The following is a 27,574-nucleotide window of genomic DNA, read 5'->3' on the forward strand; positions in this document are numbered from 1 at the left end:
TCCCTCATCACCAGCAGGGATCCAGTCTCCCTCGTCCAGCCCCGGGGCGATACGCTTTCCGTGGAGCTCGGGCACCCCAGTCTGTGCGTGGGGTGGGAGGATGGGGTGGGGGTGGTCGAGCGCTGTGCCCGGGGACCCCCCGCGGCCAGAACGAGCCCCCCGCCCTCTCCCCGGGGGAGAAGCATCCCGTGCCTTGGGGTGTTGCAACCGCGGAGGAAAAAATCTGCTGCTGCCGCCCAGATGGGAGGGGGAGGGGAGGAGGGGGCGGGGCAAAGCAGCCCCGGGAATCAGACAGACAGACAGACAGACGGCCCGGGGCGGGGAGGAGGGCTGGGTCTGGTCCTCTCCGTTAGCAGAAGGCAGGAGGCTGCAGGAGCGCAGGACACAGCCCCCCCGCCCCCCCTGTACTCCCCCCTCCCCGTACTCCCCCCCCCAGTGTCTCCGGCCGGGCTGCAGCTCTGTGGCCTCCACCGCCCCCCAGCACTCCCCGAGACCCCCCTCACACACAGAGACCACCACCGGAACCCCCTTGCAGACCGACAGGCACTCCCCAAATCCCCCTGCACCCCCAGGGACTCCCCCCCCCACGCCATGAGGGGGTTCCAACCAGGACACCCTCCTTTGGGGCAGGCGGGGAGGGCACGGGGGTCAGGGCAGTGCCAGGGCAGGGACCTGGTGCTGTGGGGCCTCTGTCACGCCATGACCTCTGCCCCCAGCCCTGGGCCACCATCCCTCCCACACTGGAGCACCTGGAGTGCATTAGGGGCAGCACCAGGAGGATGATGATGGGGATCCATCACATCGACCCACTGCTAACGGGGAGTAGGGCTGAGCATGTCCATGTGCCTGTGGGCTGTCCCCAGCACCTGCCCCAGCCAGGGTGGCATTGTCCCAGGGCACTGGGCATCACCGCCGCCTTAGCCAGTGATGCCACCGGGCTCCTGGAGCCTGGTGGGGGTGGAGGAAGAGAGGATGGTCAGGCCAGTGGGTCCCCAGCCAGGTGATGGCCACCTCCAAGGAGGTGCAAAGAGGCTTTGCAAAGCTGCGGGCATGGGTCTGGCTTCAGGAGCCCACAGCCTCCCTGGTGCCCTGAGCCCCGCCGTGTCCCCAGCTGCTGGTGTCAGTGTAAGGATGTGGGCAGTGTGAGGACGCGTGTTTCATTTCATTTTATTTCTCTTCTCTGTTACGCTACAATCACCCAAGGGCACTGCAAAAACTGGGGAGGCAAATGCAGAGACACAAACCTGGCTGATTAGCACTGATGAAGGGAACCTGGTCAGCTGCACTAATTAACAAGGACACACGGGAGTGGGAACATGTTCATTGCAGCGTGGTCAGCTGATGGAGGACTTCCTAAGCTGGGGTGATGAGAACAGGGAGGCCAACAGAAACAGAGCCTGAGTCACAGTCCTGATGAAAGGGACACAAAAAGGGTGACAAGACCAAGGCCCCAGCAGCCGCTCGTGCGGAGCCACCATTGGGAAATTAGAGGCATCGCTCCCGGGTAGGGTGACTTGACCTTAGAAAGCAGGGGATGCTGCTGGATGCAGGATGGGAGTGGGTGGAGGGGGGGGGGCTTCCACCCCCAGCCGTGGGGGGCACTGAGGGTCTCTGTGGCTGGAGCAGGACCATGGGTTACTGTCCGTGTGCCTGGTGGTGGCTGCTGGAGGGGGTGACTGGGTGTATTCTTCCCCCCCCCCAAACCAGGCACACATGTGTATTCACCAGCAAACTTCAAGGCGGCCCAGCCGGCAAGGAGAGGGTGACCCTGGGTCTGGGCCAGGGTATCAGGTGGGCAAGAATTGTGCTGGGATGCTCTCAACATCCCTCAACAGCCAGAAGGGGCTCGTATCCTCTTTCACCCTGGTACTCTCCTGCTGCTGCTTTGCTCAGGTTCTCCTCCTCCTCCACCTCCTTATTTCTCCCCCGCCCCACTGGGAGCAGCTCAGGACTCTTCCCCCACTCCCTGGTACATCCATGCCATGGGATCACGGGAGTCCCAGTCTGCTCCACAGGCAGCTGAGCTGGAAGGCCTTTCTGGTACAGGAACAGGTCACACGGTGCTGGATACTCTGTTGTCTTTCCCCCAGGGATTGTCCCCAACGCAGCACCTGTCCCTGACAGGGCTGGAGCCTGCAGATGCTGTGGGCAGTGATGGCCCCATGTCACCATCTTGCAGGGCCCTTGTTTGCAGCAGTCATTTTTTTTGGCCAGTTGGCCTTGAAAATCAAACCAAAACAACAACAGCAAAGAGAAAAATGAAATTGAGCAAACCCTGTTTTCCACTGGATGTGTGAGCTGAGATGACCTGTGGTCGCTCAGCCTCGGGGAGGACTGGGTGGAGAGCTGGCATCCTGCCCGCTGATGTGCTCCTTGGCGTCAGGCTGCGGTCACGGGCTGAGTCCCATCACGCAGCTCCTCCAGCCGTGACCTCATCCAGCAAAAAAGGGGGTTGGGGAATCACCAAAACAGCTGATTTTTCACACTGTTCCCTCTTGCCCACTCCTTCATGCTCCCCAGAGGCAGTCATGAGGTTGTCCCCGGTCTGACACAGACAGTGGGAGCTGTAGGGTTAAGGGGGATTTGTGCTTTCCTGTGCCAAGAGCATGTAGCTGGATTTTTGAACCTGCCCAGAGGAGAAGAAACCTAAAGTAGCCGGTGCCAGCGGGCGGCTTCTCCTCCTATAAACACATCAGTAGGGAGGGCAGCCAATGCTGTCAAAAAGCACTCGGAAATCTTGGTGCTTGGGATAGAAAAAGTCTAGAAGGGACTCGCTGGGGCAGCGGGTGCAAACGGCCAGGCTAGGAGAGCAGGGCTCTGCAGCAGGGTGGTGTGGTGGGGAAGCCCTTTCTGCAGCCTGCGGCACCCGGCTCCCTGCCAGCCCCTAGCCATAATATCCCCTGGGATTTTCCCTGAAGGCAGCCGACTCCTCTCACAGCCTCACACTCCCGGGTGGGAGCAAGAGGTGCTTCACCATCCTCCGCATCCCTTCCTGCTCCGTAAATCCACTTCCCGATGCTCTGATTTGTTTTTCCTTTTTTTTTTTTAGCAGCTTAAGCTGAGCACGCGGAGGTGGAATAAAATTTGCCTTTTGCTGGCTGAAACCTTCTCACTGCAGTGAAGGAGAGGGTGGAGGGAGGGCACAGCCTGCCCTTTACCGGCCCTGCCGGGGCTCAGTGACTGCCAAGAACTCATCCATCATACGGAGGCACAGGACCAGCCCTCAGCCACTCTCCGGGCTGCAGGAGACCAGGAAAAACAGGATGTGGCGGGATCTTGCCCATGACCTCGTGGTGGCCTCTGCCATGCAGCGGCATGAACTGCTTGGAGCCTGCTCCGTCTGTCTGTCCTTCCCTGCAGGGCACAGCCCTTGCCCCAGCCATGCTGGTGGCCTGGTGCCAGAGGAGCTCGTCCTGGGGGAGCCAATGGCAGCTGCGGCCAAGACCTGAAGTCATGGAGTTGGGGAAAGGGGAGGGCAGGGACGGGCAGGAAGGGGAAGGAGATGGTGCCAGGTGGGACAAAGGCAAACCAGGCAGAGAGGGGAGATGCTGTGGACACTGCTGTCGGGCCACAGTGCGGCTGGAGGGGTTCAGCTCCATGGGGACACCGCTGTGTTGTGTCCCATCCTACACCCCCCCCCCCCCCCCACCTCCCCGATCCCCCCTGATCCACCCTGGAGCACTCCTGCTTTGCTGGAACTTGCTGGGGCCCCTGAGATGCTGTGGGTGGGACCTGCCAAGGTCACTGAGCTACTGGTGGGGGAGTCAGCTTGGTCCCCGGGGTCAGGAACACCCCTTACTCCCCTGGAGCCCAGTGCTGGCCCCCCCCAAGCCATGCCTGGGGAGTCCCTGCGGGCACACAGCCAGGCAGGGCTAATTCCCTGGTGGATGCACCCAGCTGACATCGGTCCCCAGGGAGTTTGGGCAGAGGCAGTGCTTTCATGGGCCGGGGACATGGACGTCACGGTGCCAGGCACATCCCATGGACCGAGGTTTGGAAGCTGCTGCCAGTCTCAGGCTGAGGAGCAGAGCCATGTCCTGGGGACATCTCTTCTTCTCCCACGGGGATCTGGGGGGAGGCTCCCGGATGAACCCCGAGTGACACAGCCCTGCTGGCATGGGGAAGGGAAAGCAGCCGGTGAGGCTGTGCCATGCTGGAGGTAAAGGTCCCTTCCATGCTGCCTCAGCTCCGGAGGACTTTGGGGAGCAGCACGTGCTGCTCAGCCCCGTGGCAGCTGCACGGTGGGTTCCCAGGATGTGGACAGGTGCCAGGGCTGCCAGGATGGGGACCTTGCCATTGTCCCCATCACCTCTGGACTGGAGCACATCCAGGGGAGCCCCCACGAGCTGCAAAGGGGCAACAGGGGGACTTGGACTCCCTCCACAGAGATAAGTAGAGAAGGAGGGTCCTTGTGCTGCAGAGGGAGATGGGATGGGTGCCAGGGAGGGAGAGCAGCCAGACGGGAGGAAAGGAAGAGGAAGAGGCAGACAAAGCTGCTTTGTGCATGGCAGCATCCGGGGGGGAGGGGCAAGGGGCCCATGGGTGCCAGATGGAGTGGGGGGGCTGGGCTAGCTCCCTCAGACCGTGTGGTCCCCAAATTGGGGTGCACAAGATACCTGGCGGACTGTGGGAAGAACGTATTTTGTTTGTATTATTAATAAATTAAAAAAATACTTCAAAAATAGTGCTTTTCTCATTTATATCCCATCCTTTTTTAATTTCTGTTTTATTTTATGCTTTACAATGTACGTATTAGCCCAGTAATACGTGTTGATAGTTTATAAATCAATAAATATGCTGGGGGGGGATGCAATTCAAAAAAATTGGAGCCTGCTGCTCTACGTGATGCTGGTGGGAGCCTCATGGTGTTAAAAACCAGAAGTCCTCCCCTACCGCTGAAGCACCCTGGGGCAATGCGGAACTTCTTCCTGCTGAAGCTCAGGAGGTCTCTGCTGGCCCCTGCAGAGCTTTGGGGTGTCCCCACCCCTAACCGAGCATCAGCCCCATGGCCCCTCTGAGGCTGCCCCAGTCCCGCTTTCCTCCATCCCCCTGGTCCCTCCGGTCAGATCCAGCACCAGTTTAGACAATTATTTTATCATGGCTTTTTTTTCCTGTTTTTGCGGCACAGCGTGGGTGCATTGAGCCATAGGGCACCCTGGGAGACCCCACTCCCTGCCATGCTACCCCAGTTTGGGGCCTTCTGCTCCCCAGTTAGCAACTTGTCATTGATGAGCTCACCAGAAGGCTGCTAAAAAAAAAGAAGACTGAGATTTGACACAAAGTAGGGCAATAATCAGGTCTCTGCCCTCATTTTTAAATTATCCTGGCAGTCCCCTGTGTGTCCATGCCTGCGGGGACCAGCTCCCGAAAGCCCCATGGAGCCAGCGCTGGCTGGCTGGCCTCGTCCCATGCCCTCTGCAGCAATGGGGACACCTCAAAGAGGAAAGGGGGCTGGGGAATAGAGGCAGGAACATTCTGGGGCACAGGCCTGGCTGATGGCCAAGTCCCACCCCCCCCCCACCCCCCCCGAGTATGTGGTTGCGGGGGGACAGGGAAGGCATGCAGAAGGACTAGGGAGAAGGAAAAGATGCTGGTGGCAGCTCACTGTAGCAGGAGGGGCTGGAGCAGCTCCAGAAGACACCTAGGACCCCCTTGGTGATGTCACACTGCTCCGCTTCTAAACCCACAGGGAGGGGAGCAGGGGCTGCTCCCTGCCACGGGCAGGGAGTAAAGACAGCGCTGCCCTGGGCAGGAGGGGACTGCAGGAGGGATTTGGCTGCCCTGTGGGGTACGTACCATGAGACCAGCAGGACTTCAGCAGCAAAACAGCTGCTGCAACATGCTCTTGGCCCCAGGACGAGGAACACAGCCTGGGCTCTGCTGCCCATGTGTGAAGGACACAGCCTTTTGTCCTTGGCTCCAGCTCCATGCACAGAACCAGTTGCAAGGACAAACTCCTCCTGTGCCACCAAGTCAGGGCCACCAGCACGTGGCAAAGCATTTGTCCCTCCAAAGTGGCCATCTGGGAGAAAGCATCCTTCACCCCAGCAGAGCAGCGGGGAGCTGCGGCCTGGCCGATTTCTGGCTGGGTTGACCTCTAAACTCAGCTGTTGACCAGGCTGGTGCTGGTCGCGCGAGAGCAAGGGCAGGAGGACCCCTCCGCAGGGTCAACAGGAGGGACACCGCTGCCACAGAGCTGCCACACTGGTACATACACCTTTGAGGACAAGAAAGGCTTGAGCAGTGTGACCAGGTTCCTGCTTACTGTTTTATCCCTGGGGAATACCCATCACCACAGCTATTTGGACAGTGAGGGTGGCTCCTGTCCTCACCAGCTTCCCACTCGCCTGGCTTTCAGCCCTGGTGACATTTGGGCACGGGAGACGCCTCCATCACCCACAGCCCTCTCCACACCTGGGCTCTCCAGGTCTGGACCAGGTTTGCCAAAGTAGATTTTCTGTGCAGGGAACAGGACTTGCAGTCTCCTCCCAGGACGCGGTGGCAGCAGCCAACCCACCGCAGGCAGCCGTGATGCTGCTCCAGCTCCCCAGCAGCCCACCCCAGCCCGGACAAGGTCCCTGCTCAGTGCCGCAAGGCTCCAGCTTCATCTCCGCACCACTAGAGTTACAACAGGGAGACAAACAAAGTCAAAATCACATTTTTGTACCAAAAATGATATTTATTTGTCCATCTTTTGTATATACAAACTGTCACGATAACAAGGTGCTACCAGAGCATCACTTGCTCACAGCTGCAAAGCCGTGAAAAAAGGCTTTATATTAAGGGAACCATTATATGAAAAAAAAAAAAAAGCTCTTAGGCAACGCTCCAGATTGGCCTAGGTGCAGCTCACGTATCTCAAATTCTCCTTCATTTCGCAGCTTTCTGGGGCTGCTAAATGCAGCCATGGACATTTGCTGTGCAAAGGCAGCTCCTCCCTGTGCACGCAGCCATCAGCCTGGCATGACCCACCACCCCCCTGCTGCGAAAGTAACACAGCTCAGCCCTGCAAGGAGCCCTGTGATGCCCCGGCCATCGAGAAGGCAGAGGGACTGACGCCCAAATTGTCCTACCTGCCCTTTTTGACTCCCTCATCCCTTCCCAGAGACCAGCGGCTGGTGGATGTCAGGGGAAGAGGTCAAGCCTTGTTTCTAGTGGGCTCCTGGTTCACCCAGGTTTGAGTGTGGGGAGTCCCTGGACCACAGCCAGCACCATCCTGCCCGACCAGCTGCCGGAGGCTGAACCAGAGCAACTCCTCTCCCCTCCTACAATCAGCGTTTTTCTCTTTCAAGCACAAACCCCTTGCACACAAGCACACCCCTACCTCTTCCCAAGGGCCCGTCTGCAGCCGCTCGCTTGCTGTTATTCTCTCCGGTTCATGCACCGCTGGGTTTGCATGCTGGAGCCGAGCACCCGGGATGGGAGCGCGATAATAGACATGAAGTGCATTTGAAGCGGGGAGCAGGCACCGTGCCCCACACACAGAGCCCCGCTGAGCGTAAACGCTGCCGCGAGGGGACCAGTGGCCGTGCCACGTGCCATGCGGGGCTGCTGGGCTGACCCGGCACAGGGGCACAAGCTCTCATCGACAATCCCAGCTTTTTATTAGCGCTTCCAACCCATGATGTGATAACATGCCCCAGGAACACTTGAAATGCTATGAAAAGTAGAATTGTACTATTTTTGAACATAAAAGTACATTAAAATTAAAAGCTGCAAAGGCTTAATGTGACCCTAGGAGGGACCAGTGCTCCCAGTAGCGCTCGGGTAGGCACAGGCTCCTGCAGGACAGAGCCTGCCCTGTGCTGGGTGACCCCAGCCATGCTGCAGGGCCCCCAGACCCTGCTGCACCACCTGTGCTGGCTAACCCTCCCTGGGTGGCTCTCCCAGATCAGAGGATGCCAACCTGCCTTCTCGCTGAGAGCATTCCCAGCCTCCCTATTTCCACCTCCACCCTCCTGGTACCCCAGCTCCTCCCTGGGCTGGGATCAGCCTGCCTCCTCCTGCAGGGATGCGACAGCAGCCAAGCTGTGCACCAGTCCCAGATGGTGCTGGACAGGTATGGATCACTCCATTACTTCAATATTAAAAATATGTTCAATTAGAACAAGAAAAGAACTCAATGCCTGAAAGCTGCAAGCTGGGGCGGACTTGTTCTCACTATAAATTATTGCACCAAGAGCCAGCACCCTGCAAGACAAGACCTGGGGTCCCTGCTTTGGCACCCCAGCACTGAGCTATGCGTAGGGAGGGCTGTGGCTTTACCCTCTGTCCCTGCCTTTCTGCCCAGTCTGCTCCAGCACAAGAACTGCCGACAATGTTCCTCCCCCTGGCTGAAGCCTTTGACCCTTCAGTTGTCTACAGGGGTAGACCAAAGATTGGACAGGAGAGCTAAAACGATACAAAACCTGGCATGAATGCCCCCAGGAACAAGCAGAAAAATAATTCACCCTTCATAGCCAATGCACAGATCTCCGAGTGAAACTTTATTCTACTTACTGAAAGCCCTGGCAGGTCCAGCGGTTTTCTGCCTTTGCCCAGGGGCAACGTCTAGCTGGAGCAGCTGATGATCTCCATCGTCTCCTCAAGGATGCCTCAATCTCTCATCATATGCTGGCGTTGTTGGTCTTGCTTGGTTCTGAAAACAAGGCATTGTTAAAAACAGGGGGGAGAAGCACCTCCAGGCCAGCTCTGGTACAGACCACCTTTCTCAGGGGCAGTGGCCAGCTGGTCTGGAAGAGGTGTCTGACCTCAGCACACTTGGGAATCAAGAAGTTCCCACTATGGGGTGTGGGGCTGCAAAACACATCACTTTAAGGGTTCAGGCCCCGCCTGTCTTCACCCCAACACCAGAGAGCAGGCACAGCTCCCCAGTGGGCAACATCATGACCCAAATGGGACTCCCCACCTCAGGACACCACCTCCTTAGGAGGCCCCGTGCAGCCCACGGGAGAGGACAGTGGTGGTTTAACAGCGGATACCGCCTGCCAGGCTCGTGGGGTTGTGCCAGCAGAGGATGACAGCCCCCCGAATCCCCCCATGCTCCGCGCTTTGACCTTATCCATTTAAGCCCGGCGTTGCCTTCCAGACGCAGCCGAGCGCTGCTGTCCCAGTAACGAGGCCCAGACAGCCCCTACCCGTGAGGAGTCTTCACAGCTTAAAGCCTGAGCTCATCCAGCTCATGACGCCACACTCCAGCCGGCAGCCCCGAATCAGAGCAGCCGCTGAGCACCGACAGGCACCGGGGCAGTCGGTGGATCGTGGCCGGCCAGGCACCACCACCAGCACAGCCTCGGTGCCGGCACAGCCGCTCAGCGCTGCCTGCACAAGCTCCTGCCTTCGCTGCCTCGGAAGATGTATTTTTATGATTGGGAGGGGATGGCAGAAGGGAGGGGACCCGCTCGGGAACTTAAAGCAGCAGCTGAATTGCTGCCCAGACGCTGCAGGCACGAGAAATTAACTCTTTCAGGACTGAAAACCTTCCATGCTGTCACCCTAGCTTCTGGAACACGAAGGGCAGGCACATGAAACTGTGCAGAGGAGACAAGCCGTAGGCTCCTGGGCAGGATTTAAAAGCCTTTTGGAGACTCTGCTAAATATGAAAAACCCAACACCCCTTTCTCACCCTCTCCATGCCCTGGAGCATCCCTGAAACTATCCCTCACCTCTCCCGGCCCCACTCCCCAGTTGCAGCCCCATGCGGTCAGTGCCCCTTTCACCACTGGCACAGTGGGCAGAAGACATCGTTTAGGGGGTCTGTCCTTCACCCCCCCAAACCAGAAACACAAGAGAAACATGGGCTATGCATGGAAGACAGCCAGGGCAGCACTTCTGCCTTATGAACAGCAGGTCTGACAAGCACAGATCACACGCAAAGCCTGGCCGAGAAGGTACCGACAGCCTCCAAACTCAGACATCGACCATCTCCTTTCCCCTTCCAGGTCTGCTGACAAGATGTCCCCAGCGCAGGGCGGGCATTTCCTGGTGCTGGACCCTGGTGCGTGGACCCTGTGTGGGTGCTGATGTGGCAGCCCCTCCAGGTGGTCTCAGGTTGCTGCTGCTGGGTTGCGTGAGAGCTGCCCGAGAGCTGCCCTCCCGTCTCGGTCAGGCAGTGAGCAGGGAGGAAGCACTGGGGCTGTGCAGACAACACAGGGAGCATTCAGGGCTGCCAGGCTTTGTGCACTGATCCCCTCAGGGCTACCACAGAAAGGAGGGGGGGTGAGAGATGTCTCCCCAGCTGCCAGCTGGAGCAAAGCATAGCTAAAGAGAACTGAAAGCAGGAGCCTGTACTCAATGCACCTCTTGTCTTCCTCCCTCTACAAACTGTCCTCTGACCCAGCAGCGCATTCTCCCCCCAGGCCCCTGCCCAGGCTCTCCCGTGTCCCCCGAACCCCTCTCCTGAACCCCAACCCACAGCAGCAGCTTCTTGCTCCTCGGGGCAGAGCTGTCCTGCTCCTGCAGCCCTGCTTTTCCCCAGGCCAGACCCCCTCCCCACACACAGCGCGAACCCAGCAGACTGCTCCCTCCCTCCCCCCACCTCCGCTCCTTGCAGGTCCCAATACTCCATCACGCCCCCACTGACACTCTCTCATCTTTCTCAGCCAGTGAATTTTCTCACATCCTCCCACCTTTTTCTTCCATAAATATATTTGGTTGCTTTTTTTAACCCGTATAAACCATAAGCATCCGCAACATCCTGTGAAGAGGAGGGCTGTGAAACTACAGCTTGGCATTTAAGGCTGACCCTCCTGGCTTCATTCATGCTCTTGCAGCAGAGAATCAAATGTCTCCAGTTTATAATTTTATAGGCCTTCTCCAAGCCCCTTTCCTGGATTAAGCAGCCCCAGGTCTACCCAGTCATCCTTGCTGCCTCCCTCTGCACCTTATCTAGCTTATGATGTCCCTCCTCAGGGGAACCAGAACTGCAGGCAGCACACCACCTTTAAAACAAAAAAAAGCTTCTGCTGTGGTTGCTTTTCCTTCCTCTCCTTCCTTTCCCAGGGATTTCCAGACCTCAGAGGGGGCTTTTAGTTTTTAACTACCGCAGAGCACTGGGCTGGCATTGCCATGGGCACGCCATTAACCCCATGTTTCGCTCCAAGTGGCAATGGTCAGCTCAGAGCATCCCCTTCTCATAGAGTTAAAAAGGAATGGCGCACCTGGCAAGACAGCCCCTTTGAGATGTTATAAGCCACAAAGCATCCAGGTAAGGTCCTTCTGCAGCCCTTCACAGTTGGTCTTTTTTCCCTACTGGAATATTGTCAGAAATATTCCTACTATTCACAGTCTTCCTGGTGTATTTTGTTTCCTGCCTTTTTGCCTGTTAAATAACAGGTTAGCAGTCATGTAGGAATGTGCCCTCTCATCCCACAGGAGCTTAGCCTCTTTAGGAGACTGCAAGAGACCCCTCTGGAAATCCAGGTGGGCTTTATCAACTGGCTTCTCATGCCATCATTATCATCAGCAAGACAACAGGAAAACACTGGAGCTACTGAACATTAACAGTATTTTGGGCAATGAGTATTAACAGCTTGATCAAGGGATCGCTGGTCTGAAAACCCATGCCCAAAGATGCTATTTTTGGTCATCCCCAACAAGTCTGATCTGAGATTGCAGTGGCTCTGCAGAGGACTGTCAAAACATTTCAGAAAGACTTGGAAATCGCTTCCTCCTCCCACAGGATACGCAGACTTTTGCCACAGCATGATTGCATCCACTGGCAAAGGCTGCAGCCTGCCCTTCTCTCCAGCTCGGTTTGTGGTTAGTGTCACCTGGGTTAAAGATGACCACCTTCCTCCCTCCCACAAACCAGGCAATGGCTCGAGCACTGGGGCAAGGGATAATGTGTCTGCACTGCACACGACTGCTTCATCCTGTCTGAGGAAGAAAGAGCCCCCTTGCATCCAGCCCAGCTCAACCCTTGCTCTCTTTCCTTTGGATACCCAGGCCAGCAGCGAGCTCGGGGCAGGAGAGATGGATTTGAGATTGATTTTCTGCCTTCAGTTCGCTGTGTGATGGGGAACAGATGGCATACACGTGATGTTGAGGCGACAGAAAAGGACACTGGTTGAGTCACTTCAACCACAAACCAATTCTGAATCATCCGGCTGAAGCTCCGAGGGTAGGACAAGCGCCGAGCCAGTCCGGAGGAGGACACTGAGCTATTGTGTGTGTGCCCTGCCATGGTCTGCATGCCTGTCCCCATGAGCTGGCTGCAGCACTCCCCTTTCACTGTCCTTGCTCCCCCACAATGTGTCCTTTAAGTTATTAAGCCCGGTGGCTTTTCCCATTCCTTTACAGTCTAGGGATGGAGCTGCTCATGGCTGAATAGACACAGCTGCCTGGGCAGGATGGGAGTCGGAGATCAGAGCTGACAAGGCTCACACGCTGAGCTCCTCTCTTCCTCGGCAGCTGTGACGAGGGATGGAGAAATGACCTGACAACTGGTGATAGAGAAGGACAATGTGTCCGACTGCCAGAGCTCCTGGGGACTGCAAAGCAGCGGACAGGAGGCTCATGGGGAGGATGACTCAGAGGAGCACCGGCTCCAGCAGGATCCTCCGCAAACATGCTCTTGGGGCACCACGTGGCAATGCCAAAACCAGTACAGGCTTGGGACCTGGTGTGGGTTAATCCCAGTAGGCAGCTCAGCCCCACGCAGCCGCTCACTCACTCCCCTCCAGTAGGATGGGGGGCAGAATTGGAAGGGTTGAGATTAATGCAATTTAGTAGGTAAAGCAACAGCTGAGCACGCAAGCAAAGCAAAATAAGGAATTCATCCACCACTTCCCATCGGCAGGCAGGTGTTCAGCCATTTAGTGGCTGGTGGTGTTTAGCCACCCACTGGGGTTAAACCACAACAGGCACTGTATTGAAATCACCTTCTGAAAAGAGTAAAAGAGGGGAAAACCCAGAGAGCGGGGGAAGGAAATCTCTTGGTGAGAGGCAGAGTTCAGGCTCATGTGCATCAGACCCCATCCCCCCCTGCTCCAACCCCTGTAAATGGAGCCCTCCTGGCCCTTGTACCCTACAGGCAGTGAGTCAGGGCCCCTTGTTTTTTGCAGATGTGAGAAGGGAAATCCTCCCCCTCCAAGGGAAGCTGGGTCTGAAACGGCTGCAAAAGGCAGCGAGCGTCCCCTCGGGGTTTCGATTCCAGCAGGAGAGCTTCCTGCGATCAGTGCAGACAGTGCTGCTGAGGGGAAGGGCCAGAGGGGAGAAACCAAGTCAGGGAGATGTCAACGGGACACAGGGCACGCCACCACCAACAGCTGAGACGGCGTACGGAAGCACCTGTAGGTTCTACAGGTTTTGGGCTGCTGCTGCTCACAGCCAGGGTCCCATCCCTGGTGGAAGGCCACCGGTACCCTGCACGTCCAACAGCACCAAGGCACAGCTGCCACACAGACACCAAGCTGATCAGGGCCTGATGGGGCAGCCAGGCTACGCTAATGACACCTGAACCCTGCTGAGGCCAAAGGGCAGAACCGCCCCTTACTTTAAATCCTTGCCCTTTTCTGCATGTAAAAGATGAGCAAAAACCCCACTGCTACTGTAGGCTGCTGAAACTGAGTTGGAGATACCTCTCCATGCTTCTCCTGACCCTCTTCCTCCTATATTTGAGACAGAAAAGTTGTAGCTTTGTCTGTTCTACACCTCTAGTCTGGTTTTCTTTTTCCAATTGCTTGGCTGAGAGATCTTCCTTCCCCACTCTCCTGGTGTGGTCACCAGAGCGGGGCCACTTCTGTGGCACACATCTAGCACCACGTGTCCTCACTCCCACTTTGGGTCCTGTTCATCTCTGCTTTCTTTTCTACCCTGAGCACATCACATACCCTCTTAACCAGAATCCCCCACACAGGGACCACTTTCAGCAGCACTTAAGCTGCTTTAACGTCTCTTCACACTATTCTCCTCAAACCCTACCATTTCTGAACCTGGTTCCAAGCTGTCTCCTTTCCCAAACCCTCGTGATCTGTCTTCCTTCCATCCCTAACATGCCACAAGCGTCTTCTCTCTATCTTCTCCTGTAGCTGCTGGCACCTGGGGGTATCTCCATATATCCCACTACCACCTCGACTCTTTCCATCTCTTTGCAAGTCCTTCTGGCAGAAGTAGCACAGTCCTGCCTCAGCCACACTCATGCACATAAAAGGTATGATTCTGCTTCCTCAGCCTGGAAGAAGACTTTAGCAGGGGCTGTTGTGATAGGACAAGGAGCAATGGTTTTAAACTAAAAGAGGGTAGATTCAGACTAGATAGAAGGAAGAAATTTTTTATGATGAGGGTGGTGAAACACTGGACCAGGTAGCCCAGAGAGGTTGTAGATACCTCATCCCTGGAAACATTCAAGGTCAGGTTGAAAGCGGCTCTAGAGCAACCTGATCTAGATGAAGATGTCCCTGCTCACTGCAGGGGGCTTGGACTAGATAACCTTTAAAGGTCCCTTCCAACCCAAACCATTCCATGATTCTAAGAAAAAGTCTGGTGTCCTGGTCCACATCACTGGGCGGGAGAACAGACAGTGACAGGCAGGAGTGCACAGTGAAAGGTGCTGTATAAGCCAGCGTGAATGCAGGGGTGGAAAAGATATTTTGGATATGGATTAAAAGGATGTAACACGTCAGCAACTGCAGCAATACACCAGCTGGGTATGTGAACCACGCCATGGTTTCCTTGACAGCTGAGAGGAAGGAACAAACACCAAGTAGTAATAGTAGACACCAGTTTTTTCCTTTCTTTACCAGCCCTGGAGCTCACTGCAGGAAGAAGCGCAAGAGGCAGCACAGCCTGGTGAGCAGCACCTACCCTGCCATGCTTCCCTGCTCTGGCGGGACAGGCCACCAGACTGCAAGGCTTCCTGTAAAACATCCATCACTCTGGTCCATCGCCACCAGCAAAGAAACCTCAGGACCCTGTGACACCCACATGGCAGGAGCAGGGAACAGAGCCCAGCACTCGGACTCCTTCACAGAGGCTTTGTGAGCAACAGCCTCACACCCTGCTCTGCTACAGATATTAGCATCTTTTGCCTCTTGTATGATGGAAAGGGATGATAAATATTCCATGTCCTGTTCCTCCTTGTCTCTCAGGAATGGGGTAAAATCCAGTGGGTCGACACTCTGTATGTTTTGAGGGAATGTTTTCATATCCCATGGGTATGACGGGGGGTGGGAAGGCATCCGCCTCCCCCTCTCTGGATGAGAGGGGATGGATTAGGACCCAGACTGCCTGGCAACACCTTCCTCCCAGGGAGGAGGGGCTGGGGACGGCTCCGCCAGGATTTTGTTGCATGTTGTCTAAAGCCCTTCACTTCCTCACAGATCCCAGCTGCTTGGTTATTTGCTGCCGACTGAGGCTTCTCAGGCTCCTCCGCTGATCTCCCCCAGGGTATTCTCCATCTCTGCCTGGCTCATTTGTCTCCTTGCTTCTCTCCAATGAGCGTCCCGGGTCACTAATGCCACCCTGCCCTCTAATCTTCCTTTCACTCTCGTGATGGTGCTCAGGCCACTAAGGAGATTAGCGTGGCCTCAGCTGCTCGCCCTCCCCAGCAACAGGGATGTCACCCCTCAGGGAGCCATGTGCAGGGGTGACACATGTGCTGCCACCACCCCAACGGCAGTGCAGCTCCGGTGCCCTCTCCTGTCCAGTCACAGACCCAGGGGAGGTGTCTGAAATGCAGGGCAGGAAGAGATGTGCTGGGACCAGGCATCTACAGGACCTTTTCCCCCCTAGGCTAGGAACCTACGACACCTGCACCCATCCTCACTTGCTGTCCCCTCTTATTTGCGTGGGAAGCTTGAAAAGGAGAGGGCCAGGACACATGGGCAAAGAATGGAGCCCCCCTGCACCCCCCTGGGGCACAGCCCTGCGCTCCAACAGCACAGGAACAGACATCAAGAGGCCACTAAAATCCCAGTCCTAAACAAAGCAGCCCATTCCTGCTGCCTCTGCAAAGCCAGGCGGAGGTTGCAAGCTCCAGGCACAAATCACTCAGGACAGCCATTAAGAGAAGCTTCCTAGGGCCGCTCGCTACCCTGCACATCCTCCCTCGGCCATCAGCACGGCGCCGAAGCGGTTAACGCCGAATGCACGGGCTCTCTGCAGATCTCCGTTTCCGTGACAACAGCTCCCGATGAAACCCAGAGCTATAAAATCCCATTAAGCATCTGCGAGAGGCTGCCTGCGCTGCCTGCCACCTGCCGGCAACCCCTCTGCCAGGCTGACCCACATCGCCCACCCCGGGACACAGCCGGCAGCACCCAGCACCCCAGAAACACGGCTGAGGGGAGCAGGGGCAGCACCAGCACGCTGGGGGGAAGCCTAGGGCTACCAGACCCAGCTTTTGGGCTAGTGAAGGGAGCCTGCGAGGACTGAGGGGGCGGGAATACACCCCAGAAGTCACTGGAGTCTTGGGGGGCTCCTAGGAGGGACACAACGCCCTTTACTGTGCCTTTGGCTGGCAGAGATGCTCCTCTTGGAGCAAACCAGTCCAAATTCACCCGTGGGGACTCTCAAAGTTTTGAGGACAGGTTTGAGTGACAGCAGTAAGCCACTGTCATCTGTTAGGGCTTTCTAGTTGCTTACACTTACCCATCAGCTTGTGCCAAGCCCAAGCGGAGGGTCTGGGTGCTGCGAAGGGTCTCTGAGGATCAGACAGGGCAGTGGCCCAATGGGGCCTTTCGACTGAAGTCAGCCCAAGCCAGACAACAGGACTGGAAGGCTGAGGAAGGATGCCAGGATGCTAGTAGATGGGATCCCCGCCTCACCTCTGTGCTTCATTTACTCCCCTTCACCTTTAGCATACTCAAGGACCCTTTATACTTTACCTAATTTGAGCAGTTTGGGCTTCTCCTCCTCTGTGCTTCCACCACTCCTGCAACAGGAAAAGGCCAGCAGGAGGGTAGGGAGATGCTACACATTCAAGGTGATGCTCCTGAGGGCAAAGCTCAACTGATGCGTTCCCGCTGTGAAAAGCAGTGCTGACCTTAGTCTGGTATCACACAAAGGGCTCTCTGGGTACGGGGCAAACAGGGCTCTGGCACTGAGGAGATTCTAAAGTGTTAATGCTCCTCATGGTGGAAGCGGTCCATGAGAGAAGGGGCACCGTCCCTCGAGGGGAAGCTCAAACAACAGCCACAGGGTCAACCCATTCCCATGCGCCTGTTGCTGGGGCTCAGTGACCTTTGATGAGAGAACTAGACCCACAGTGCCCAGGCTTATTAAAATACAACTTATTATACAATACTCAATAGTATACAAATCATATGCGTACATATATATATAACAACATGTAAGCCTTACTAGACAATAAGGCTCCTGCATCTGAAGCTGACTGCAGGACTGCTCAGCCACAGATATTTGTCTGTTGGATCTTCCCCCGAGCTGTACCCTAAGTTGCTCCCCTGCACTTCTGATTCATAGGCACAGAAGCTGCACCTTTTCCTGCCATTTGCAAGTGCTGCTGTGTCATCTGGATCCTAGGAAAAAGCCTGTCCACTGCTTGGGGAAGGATGGGGTAAGAAGCAAGCAGGGAGCAAACAGTGCCTTCTTCATCCCCCTCCCATCATCTAACTCCATTGCTGAGTACGGGAGGGAAAACAGTCACAGGGACTCGCAGCAGCAGGAGCCCTGGAGACTCTGGCATCTGCAAGAGCCAGGGGAATCCAAAGGGGCCATGGATGAAAGCTGACACAGAAAGAAAATACTGTTTTTGAGCTACAATTGCTGGCACAGCTGCTGGCCAGACCCCCTTCCGAAAACTGAAACATGCCAGCAAGGGGATGGAAATCATTTACTTGTTCGTTTGCAAGATTTAACTGTTTCCATCTCCTCTGACCCTTGAACAAGCTCAGATTTCTTAAGATATCCAGCATCCCGATGCTGCAATGCCTGGGGCTCCCCCAGAGCAGCAGACAGAGACTGAGAGAACCACAAATGCAGAAGACAGAGCTCCCTCTCCCCTCCTCCTCAAATGCTTTTAAAGGCAGAAGCCACGGGCACACGGCTTTTCTGCAGCAGCAGATGCCCAGGAAATAAGCCAAAGAGTACCCAGGAGACACCCAGAGCAGTTTGATGCTCCTTTCAAAGTGCAGAGGCTCAGAAAGCCAACGGCCTCAGAAGGGAATGGGAAAAAAAAAAAAATCCTAAGTCTTGCAAATAAAGCAGTTGGCTGAAAACTGCAGGGTGATCTAGGAATGATGCTGAGGCAGGGTGGGGACCTCTGTCAAAAGGAGCTGGGACACAGCCCTGTCAGTCACTGAACATGCATTTAGTGGGCTGGCTAGTTTTTCTGTGGGAAGCCAAGCCCTTGGGGTTCCTGGGCTCAGCTAGAGCAATACTGTGGGTCTGAAGCCTTATCTGTGTGTGCTCTGGATCAGGACCACCTCGTCAGAGGCAGCAAAGCAGCAGGAGGCAGGGAGGGAGGAATGTGAGAGCTTACAAAGCATCTCACTGCGGGAGTTGAAGCTGCCAGGAGGAGGGGATGCATTTCAGGAAACCCAAGGAGGCAGGAAATCAAGAGAGAGGGACAGTAATTGAATCCATATGTTGGAAGCGAAGAATGCATCTGGTAGCAGCGAAAAGACTAAGGGAGAAAGCCCATGCTGTGGGGACAGCACAGGGCACTCATAGTCACGTTAACCTCCTGGACCAAGCAGAAGGTTGAATTCAGACTAACCACAACTGCTGAGATGGGTCACTGGTCACTTGTATGAGCTTTGAGGTCTGTGCCCGTAGTAGCTACAGGTCAGGAGGCTTCCAACCTTAAACTTATTATCATCCTAATGTAACAAGTAATGTTGCAATAAGGTGAAAGAAATGGCTGATTTATTACAAAGTGACAGGGTTAGATCCACACTGCTGGATCCTAGGAAGGGATCAAACAGTAACACCAGAACATAATTTTGCCATTCCTCTGGCAAAGGGAGGGATGTCAGGTCTCCTGCTCGCAGAAAGCGGTACAGCTTTGGTGCAGGAGTGCCTGCTCGTGTAGCATTCATTCACCCAGAGGTAAAGGCACAGAGGGGGTGATGAATGAGGAACCTGAGTCTGCACATTCGTTGCAAGGCTATCCTACAGAGGTTATCCCACTGGTTTAGGTACTCCCAGTTTCAGGCTGGCTATGTTTGTAATACCGTTTATGGCCTCTCCCCCCTCTCCCCCCTCCCCCTTTTAAAGCACATTTGCAAAGAAATCTGAAACATATGTGGTTGGAATAGAGGAGCCTAATGCAAGACTCCTGCACTAATAGAGCACAGCATAATGATTTCGGAAGGGGGGAGAAGAACTCTGATGTTAATATCCACCAGGCCTCCCAGGAAAACAAGGGAGGAGATGGAGTACAGGACTACAGCACTGACTGGCTGAGCAGGCTTTTGGTGTGTCATGCAAATTGCTGCATTCTATACAGGCAGAAAGCCTCTCAAGAAGGCCCTCAGGTGCAGCAGGGTTCTCTGTACCTTAGCAGGCTTTGCACATCGCTGAAGATGGGTTTTCTGTGACTTGCTCCACATCTGTGTTTAAGGCTCTGCAGGCAAACCTGCAAATTGCTGCTCTCAGGACTTCTCTCAGTAAAGATGATAGCAAGATTACTCATGCTATCCTCAGTCCCTGGGAATCAAGCTCCACAGCATTTCTCTCTTCACCTGTAGCCCTCTGCACACATTATTAGTAGGGCTTTGCATCCAGTCCAAAACTTCTGCTGTCCCAAACACCCAGCTGCATCTCATACCTGCATGAGCATCCACCAGCTGCCCTCTCTGCTGCTGTCACTCCTGGCGTTCCTTCTCTGCCCCTTACTTCGCCAGCTTTGCACGGCGTATCATCTCTTTCACGCTGCTTCTGAGTCTCCATGACAGCGTGCTGCAGAACAGAAGAAACAGCTGCTTAGGGACTGCAGGATGGTTGGGCGGGGAAAAAAAACACATAAAAGCAGTTAACACCCCTCTTCAGAAGATAGGGAGTAAGAAACATGGTAGATCTGCGCAATGAAGGAAACGAGGAGAGAAGAGCATCTTGCTCACCAGAAACCTATTTCTAAAGTTATTCAGTTCTATGAAGATGCTATTAACAGCCATTTTCTGGAGGTCAAACAGAAAGTACTGGCCCAGTACCGTAGAGGTCCTCTCCGAGTACCTCATCTGCAACTTCTCATACTGCGTCTTGGCATCCTTAACAAAACTGTGAAACCCAGAAGCCAAGGAGCATAAGCCAAACATCAGGTGGAACACATCAGAGTGAGCAACAGACCACAGGGTATTGCAACATTCAACCTCATCTGTGGTTCTTCTCCATGCAAAGGTTTCAGCAGCAGCAGATGCCACCCTCATCAGACCACGATGCTGAGAGGAACCCAGGCTAATCTGCTCAGTGTTTGGGTGACACTTACACCTCCTGTCTGAAAGGCAAAATGAAGGAATATGCAACTGGCAAACAAGTAGCATCTTGCTTATGCTCCACCTCACAGGCAGGATGGCAGCCCCATGGCACACACCTGCAAGCACGTCCTGCAAAAGCAAGATTCCATAGCACAGCCGCAACTGCTCAAAGTTCATCACAGCATGGCAACACCGAGAAACTTGGGGTGTCCCTCGGCAAGCACATAGTGCTCCCAGCAAACCAGCAACCTCGAATCAGTCCAGAAATGCAGCCAGGTAACTCACAGACAACAAGTGAACAGAGCAGCAATCCCTTTGCCCAAAGCTATCAAGGAGGCTCAGAATGACAGAGATGCCCTGCTGACGGCAAACAGCATCCCTGCGGCGTGGCAAGATCCCTCCACAGCTGCAGAGGAACACTCTGTGGTCCACACCACGACAGAAATGCCTTTTCCCACACGATGGAACCTCCTCCTCTCTCTTTCTCCAAACTTTGCCGAGACCCGTGAATCCCTTCTGCCATAGCTCACATCCACTTTGATACCTTATTCTTCCTAAAAGCAATAGGATATTGTCATTTTTTTCAACAGATTTGTCACTCTTCTCTGTGTCAGCTGGAAAGCTCAGCATATTACACTGTACATTCAAAATCTGTCCTTTTATCATGTTTAAGCTTTTCTTCAAGTTCTCAGCAGACACTGAAAAAAAACCCCAGACACAAAAAACAGAGAAGGACATTCCTAAAATGTTTGTTTTCAGCAGGAGCATAGTTTCTACGCTGCAACTGTTATCAGGACTCCAGACCTACTCCCTGAAAATCCCTTTGGCCTCACTGCCAGAAGTGCAGCTCCCCCCCTGTTTAGACCCAGGCAAATGACCCTCACACTCTGATAACCGCTTCAGACAACTCCTCAGTGCTCCCTCAGCAGCAGATCTTGAAGGAAATACAGTCCTTTCTGCTCCTGGACTGTGTGTTCTCAGATGAAGGGCAAAGCTCGCTCATATGTATGGTCATGTGCACTTCACAGGCAGATGAGAGAGCTCTGCAGCGTAAATACAAAGCAAGCCAGCACCAAGGCTCTCCCTCCTCTTTTTTTGCAGTATTTTCGTATGGGTGACACACACACAACAGGAAAGGTCTGCACGCTTTAACAACTTCCAGCCTCATTTTAGAGATAAAAAGGCGCTTTCTTCGGACCTATTGTTCAAAGCTGTTTAAAGACAGACAGCCCCAGAGAAAGGTGCAAATGAAGCGACCTACCCAACCCTGCTGCAGCACAGCGGGGTTGGCCCAGCAGCCTGGGACAAGGGATGGGACGGAGTCATACTGGAGATGTTACTGTGTGTTAGAAGCAGGCTTATTAGCTGAAGGTAAATATCAGATCAGGTAAGACAAAGAGGAGAGCACCAGGAGTGTGTGTGTGGGGAGCAGTCACGAGTTCAGCAGAGAGCTTTCATCCTCTGTCTGAGGGACGGATACATCTGCAGTCCGCATCCTGCTGCTGCCTCTTGCTTTCCTTCCTCCCTGGATACTGACTCAGCACCACCAGCCTTTTATCACAGGACAAAACAAAAGGTATCCTTCCTTCCAGGCATCGCATCTGCCCGTTTCATCGATATTTCTTTCCTTCGCCACGCTGTGCAGTACAGCACAGCCACAGCTCTAATAGGAAAAAGGCTTCCACTACAGCAACACAAATAAGGGATGTTTGGGATGCAGTCTCAGGCTTTGCAGCCACAGACAGAGCAATGAGCCAAACCTGTCTTTGCTCAGAGCAGCCGAGATCCAAACCCCTGTCCCCATGCCACAGCCAACATCTCGCCTTCACTGGGATCACTTCTGCTCTCAGGACTTTGTGTCTTGGAGCTGGTCATGAGAAAACTGGTCAGGAAAACTGGACTGTACAGCAGGCGTTCAAAGCCTAGCCAGCAGGTATTTCCAGGTGCTGGAAATCCTCTGGCTGTGTCTCCTAGCGAGGGTGGCTGGGAAATAAACCCAGAGGGTACCAACCAGTTTCCTGAGCTGCCCACAGAAAAGCACTCACCTTGCAGAGAGCCAATTTCTCTAGTTCTGTACAGACCCACTCCAGAGTCCCCAAGCCATCCCAGAGCTATCACCCCTCAGAGACCCACACGTTAGGTCCTGCTTTCAGCTGAAGAAATCGAGCCTGCACATGGTATCATGCTTAGGCCTGCTCTACCAAGAAAAAAAACAACCCTAAATTAAGTCTTAGTGCCAGAGGCAGCAGGTAAATGAGTAGGTGCAGGATGTGTGCACGCACTGGGACTGGCAGGCAGCAATCTTCCTTGCCATTGCCAGCTCCCACTTGTGAGATCAAATGCAGAAGGCTTTAAAATGATGCCTGCAGTCCCGCAGACTTCAGACCTATTGAGAACTTGTTTCCTGCTGTCCTGAGCCAGAGCCCAACACAGCGACAAGCACAGAAATCAGCAGGACAATAAGGCAGAAAGATGTGTTTAAAACAGATATAAAGAGATGCTTCCTGAGACGAGCACTGACTAACGAGTCTCAAGGGACTGTCACCAAGCACGTCCGTGCCACAGGGTCCTGCAGCAACGCAGGCACGTCTCTGAAGCAGCTTGCTAGCAGGACATTCTGCTTTTTGGACTCTCATGTGACTGAATACAGGCAGTTGCTGAAAAACAACTGCTTGTTACTGGTGGTGCTTCCCAACCTGTTACAGCAACCAGAACTATTTTATGAACAGGTGGTTTCTGTCTCCAGAGCAGATCCATTCAGATCCCATCCTGGGCAAGCTATCGGGAAGGATAACCACAGAACCATAGAATGGGTTGGGTTGGAAACGACCTTAAAGACCATCTCGTTCCAACCACACTGCCATGGGCAGGGACACCTTCCACCAGACCAGGTTGCTCAAAGCCCCGTCCAACCTGGCCTTGAACACTTCCAGGGAGGGGGCAGCCACAGCTTCTCTGGGCAAGCTGCTCCAGTGCCTCACCACCCTTATAGTAAAGAATTTCTTACTAACATTTAATCTAAATCAATCCTCTTTAGAAGACCCCAGATGAAGTGTATGTTATTACGGCCAGGAATGGGCTTGTAAGGTTATCCAGGAGTTGAGGAGGAGGAAAGAGACGAAGTTCAGGCTGCAGACACTAGACAGGTTACACACAGCTGGGCATAGTAGGAGATGCTTCCAGAAAGAACATCAGCAAGAGGGGAGCGATGGCAAAATCATCATCCTTCCTGGAAAGTGTCCTTCTAAGCCCTGAGTACATCTTAACTGTAAAAACTATACTCAGATCAATAAAAGTAAAAAAAAAAATACAGGAACAGGCATTTCTGAACTATTTCATCCTTCGCGTACTTCTCAAACTTTATAAAGGTTCCAGCATTAAGAACAAGAACAGATTTATATTTCCATTCCTGTGTTTCTGACAAGCATCAGCACTCTCATTGGAGGTCACGGTCTTAACTCCTAGAAAACGCATCCTCCTCAGAGCAGGATTCATCCGACATGGGGTCCTGCTCTTCCCATTCCCCACCTCGCTCTCTTCTTGCCCGTTGTCCCACAGCAACACTAAACAGGACTGTGAAAGCAACGGTTCTGCTAAAGGAGACTTTTTAGATCTGAATTTGAAGACTTCTTGCACTGAAGAAAGGGAAAAAAAAATTCTTGATGGGAGTTTCCTACTGGTATTGCACGGCCAAATTTTAATTTTTTTGGAATTAAACGTGGCAGGAGAAAATGACTTGTTCTGTTGGAGTTTTACCAGATGCTTTTGTATTTCAAACATCAGATTTCTCCTATGTGGACAACTCAGAGTTTTTTGTCTCAAAAACAGGAGAACTGAGACCTTCTCAGAGTATTTGGGGAAGACAAATAGGGACCTCTTAACTTTTCATTTTTTTCTTGCCCTTAAAAAAAAGCAGGGATGGGGAGGTGTGTGTGTGAACCCAAGTAACTACACACTTTATAACAGCCTGTAAAGAGGGAACAGGGACAGGGAGCATGTATTTTTCTAGGACACAGGTGTAAGGACAGATAATCCATCAAGTCCAAAATTTACTCCTCTAGACCCCAAATTCAGAGTGAGATGATAAAGCTGACATTTCTACAGGAGCAGAGTTAGCCTATTTGGAAACTTCAGTACTAAAGCTGGCACTAAGCATCCCAAAGAGAATTACTGTTGTCCAAGCAGGTTAAAGACATTCACAGCCTTTTTCTGACAAATTACACACATAATTTAAATTCATCACTGTTTGGTCATAAGGATGCTAAAAAACATTATCAGGAAGCAGGATGAGGAAGAAAAGGAGACTACAGATATAAAGTCCATACTGTAAAACAGGGTGCGTAGCAGACAGACTGGACAAAGAGACTTTCCAGAGTTATTTACCTTGAGTGCGTGTAAGGGCTTACAAAACCAGACCCAGACCTGAGACTAACCCTGAGCCCACACAGTGCCATAACCTCGGTAACTCTGAAGCCTCTCCCCTTACCTCCCCTAAGTTGCCTTTTCACTTACAGCCCCGCAGCCCAGGTCTGTTTTGCTGTCTGTTGCAGTGGGAAGCAATTAGAATAGAATAGGTAATTACCACGGATGGGAGAGCTGATCCTCCTTTTCCTGCCCTCGCTTTGTGCTGTGAGCTGTAACCTCGTACCAGGGCCCTCAGCAGACAACAATGGGAGACAAGGGTCATTAAAGCAACGCTAAACAGCACCCAGCGATGGGCAGCACTAAGCTAATGGGCAATTAGCGCTGCAACATCTGCACCTAATCAAAGCCTGCTCCAATCAACACTTTCAGCCTAGGGAGTGACAATGGGGAGACTGAGCAAGGCCTGCAGAGTCCGAAGGGTTACCGTAGGAAATGTATTTGGGGGACAGGAGAAAGTGCTTATTCAGGAAGACTCCTGCTGTTTCTCATCCCAGGTGGCCACCGGGGAGAGTTTTCACTTTCCATTTTCTCTCTTCTTCCTTTTATTACCCCTGTCGCCCCTGAAAAAGAAACTTTCACTGCTGTAGTTGATGTTTACTACTAGCACCAGACGCTGAGAATAAATCTGTGTGCACATCAGCCTGTCTCATCATCTTTTGGGCAGCACTAGACAGAGAAAACAGAGACACTGCAAGGAGCACGAAGCATGAGGTGCAGTAGGACATCACATAATGAAAAAAAAAGTGAAAAATGCAATTTTTCTGTTAGGGAAGGATGCTGATGTGATCTTTATGTGTCTGACTAGGGGAAAAGTCACTTAGCAGAACCCCAACCTGCTCATACTCTGCCAGACCTGCGTTTTTCTGAGCTTCACCAGCTGTGGTAGCAGCCTGAGGAAGTTCTGCAGAAGAAGTGCACAAACCAGTGGGACAAAGCTGCCTGGACCCGCACCAGGGCGAAGTCCAATGGATGCAGAGTACAAATAGCTCCCTGACTATATGCCTTTCCCATCCTTACATGAAAGGGCAGGTGCAGAAACTCACCTGCACCATGTTAGTGCTCAGCACAGTCTTGTCCAGCTCCAGGACCACAATCTTGATCTTTTCATAAGGCAAGCAGAGAAATCCCAGGAAAACATCTGCCAGGGGCTAGGAAGAAGCACAGGCCAAGCTTTAGGAACAACGCCCTGATGAGCAAAGAGAAGCAGTATCTGACTTGGTCCTGCTTGGTCCTCTCTTTTTCTTTGGAGATTCCTTATTCTCTTGCCCTCCTGATCTTTCTTTTCTGAGTACAGCAAACCTGGGCAAGCCATGAACTGCTGAAGGAGTTATCCCTTGGGTAACCATGCAGCTTTTCTTCACACAATGGCTGACCAGAACTGCCCTCCTAATAAGTACCAAAGCTCCGGCTGCTCCATGCAACGAATGTCTTTACAAAGGGGTAGGGAAAGATCAGAGCGCTGCTCTCCCTGGTGTTCACAGACACAGACACAGGTGACTCTCCCACAAAGAGCAAGGTAACCTCGCTAGAGACATCTACTGCCTTAAATTAATGCAGAGACTTCAGGCCTGACAATATCCACCTGCACATCAAAGCGCCATGTGAGACACTGAATGCCAAAGGATTTGTGGAGCAGCATGAGGGGAAGCATTTCAGGAGATGTGTTTGCAGGTTTGGTGCTAGAAGAGTGACTGAAAGATGCCAAGCATCATCACAGGCCCGAGACTTTCTTGCTGCCTGCTGATGACCCCCGCTTCTGTGCTGCACCGGAGTCAGGCTGCCCCAGACACCCCCTTCTCCGGTAGCATCAACAGTCCCATCAGCACCCTGGGACTCACGCAGAGGAGCGTGGGAAGTGTTTGCACCCTGTCCTGCGACTCCACCTGCCTCCGTCAGCTCCACACCGTGAGAGATGACTGAGACAGCCCACCCTTAGATGCCTAAAAGCTCACTGCTTCAGCATGGGCTGGAACAAGCAGGGGGTGCTGTGCCCATCCCAGGGTGACCATGAAAGGCAAGACACCCTTTCCTGCTGTACCCCAGCCACAGGGAGGGGGAGAAGCAGCACAGAACCCCAATCCCAACCAGCTCTGTCATGCACTCACCCTTCGACACCTTGGGCGAGGGGACTGCAGGAGCCTACAGCACCCCCAGCGCTGTCCCCCACCCCTCTTGCCAGTCCCCGAAGCAGCACGCTGCCCAGCAACAAGGCAGGGGAGGACGAGCATCCCTGCCTCGGAGCTGACCTATGGCTGTGCCGCTCCTCCGTGCCTCCTCCCGCAGACGCGCTGACGCCCTGGGCCAGCGAGCAGACAGCACGGCTGCTGCCGGCACAGAATCGCTGACCTATTTTTGTATATGCGGGCATGCACAAGATCACAAACAAAGGGCGCTTTAGCTTAGGATATTTAAAGGAAAAGATACTCATCTAATTATCCCCAGAAACCACAGTGGCTCTTATGACGTTTATGATCTTCCTGAAAGCATCCTTGTGCATGGCTGTGGGAAGAAATAAAAAAAGCACACAACAGTTGGGTAAAAGCAAACCAAAAAGCTTCATTAAGATGCAGAATCACACTCCTAGAAAAGCAACAAAAGGGGATGTAAGAACTTGAGAATAAACTGGGCCTAAAACTTGATAAGCACAAGAGCAACCAGGACTCACCTACATGGAAAGAACAAATGTCTACAAAAAGGAATGACTGAGCAGTCCTGCAGGGATGTCCCCCACCTCCCTGTCACTGATGGATGAGCTGCTTGTGCAGACTCATCTA

General features: G+C 53.6%; 1 long non-coding RNA gene across 1 annotated transcript; it reads right to left on the reverse strand.

The window, feature by feature from the left end:
- Nucleotides 1-6,716: 6,716 nt before the first annotated feature.
- LOC142363995 (uncharacterized) lies at nt 6,717-27,240 on the reverse strand. The gene is made up of 3 exons (XR_012766076.1): nt 25,844-27,240; nt 19,730-19,860; nt 6,717-8,638 (listed from the first exon to the last, which is right to left on the reverse strand). It is a non-coding gene; the product is annotated as an uncharacterized LOC142363995 (long non-coding RNA).
- Nucleotides 27,241-27,574: the final 334 nt, after the last annotated feature.

This window comes from Opisthocomus hoazin, chromosome 23 (genome assembly GCF_030867145.1).
Source record: "Opisthocomus hoazin isolate bOpiHoa1 chromosome 23, bOpiHoa1.hap1, whole genome shotgun sequence".
Lineage (NCBI taxonomy): Eukaryota > Metazoa > Chordata > Aves > Opisthocomiformes > Opisthocomidae > Opisthocomus > Opisthocomus hoazin.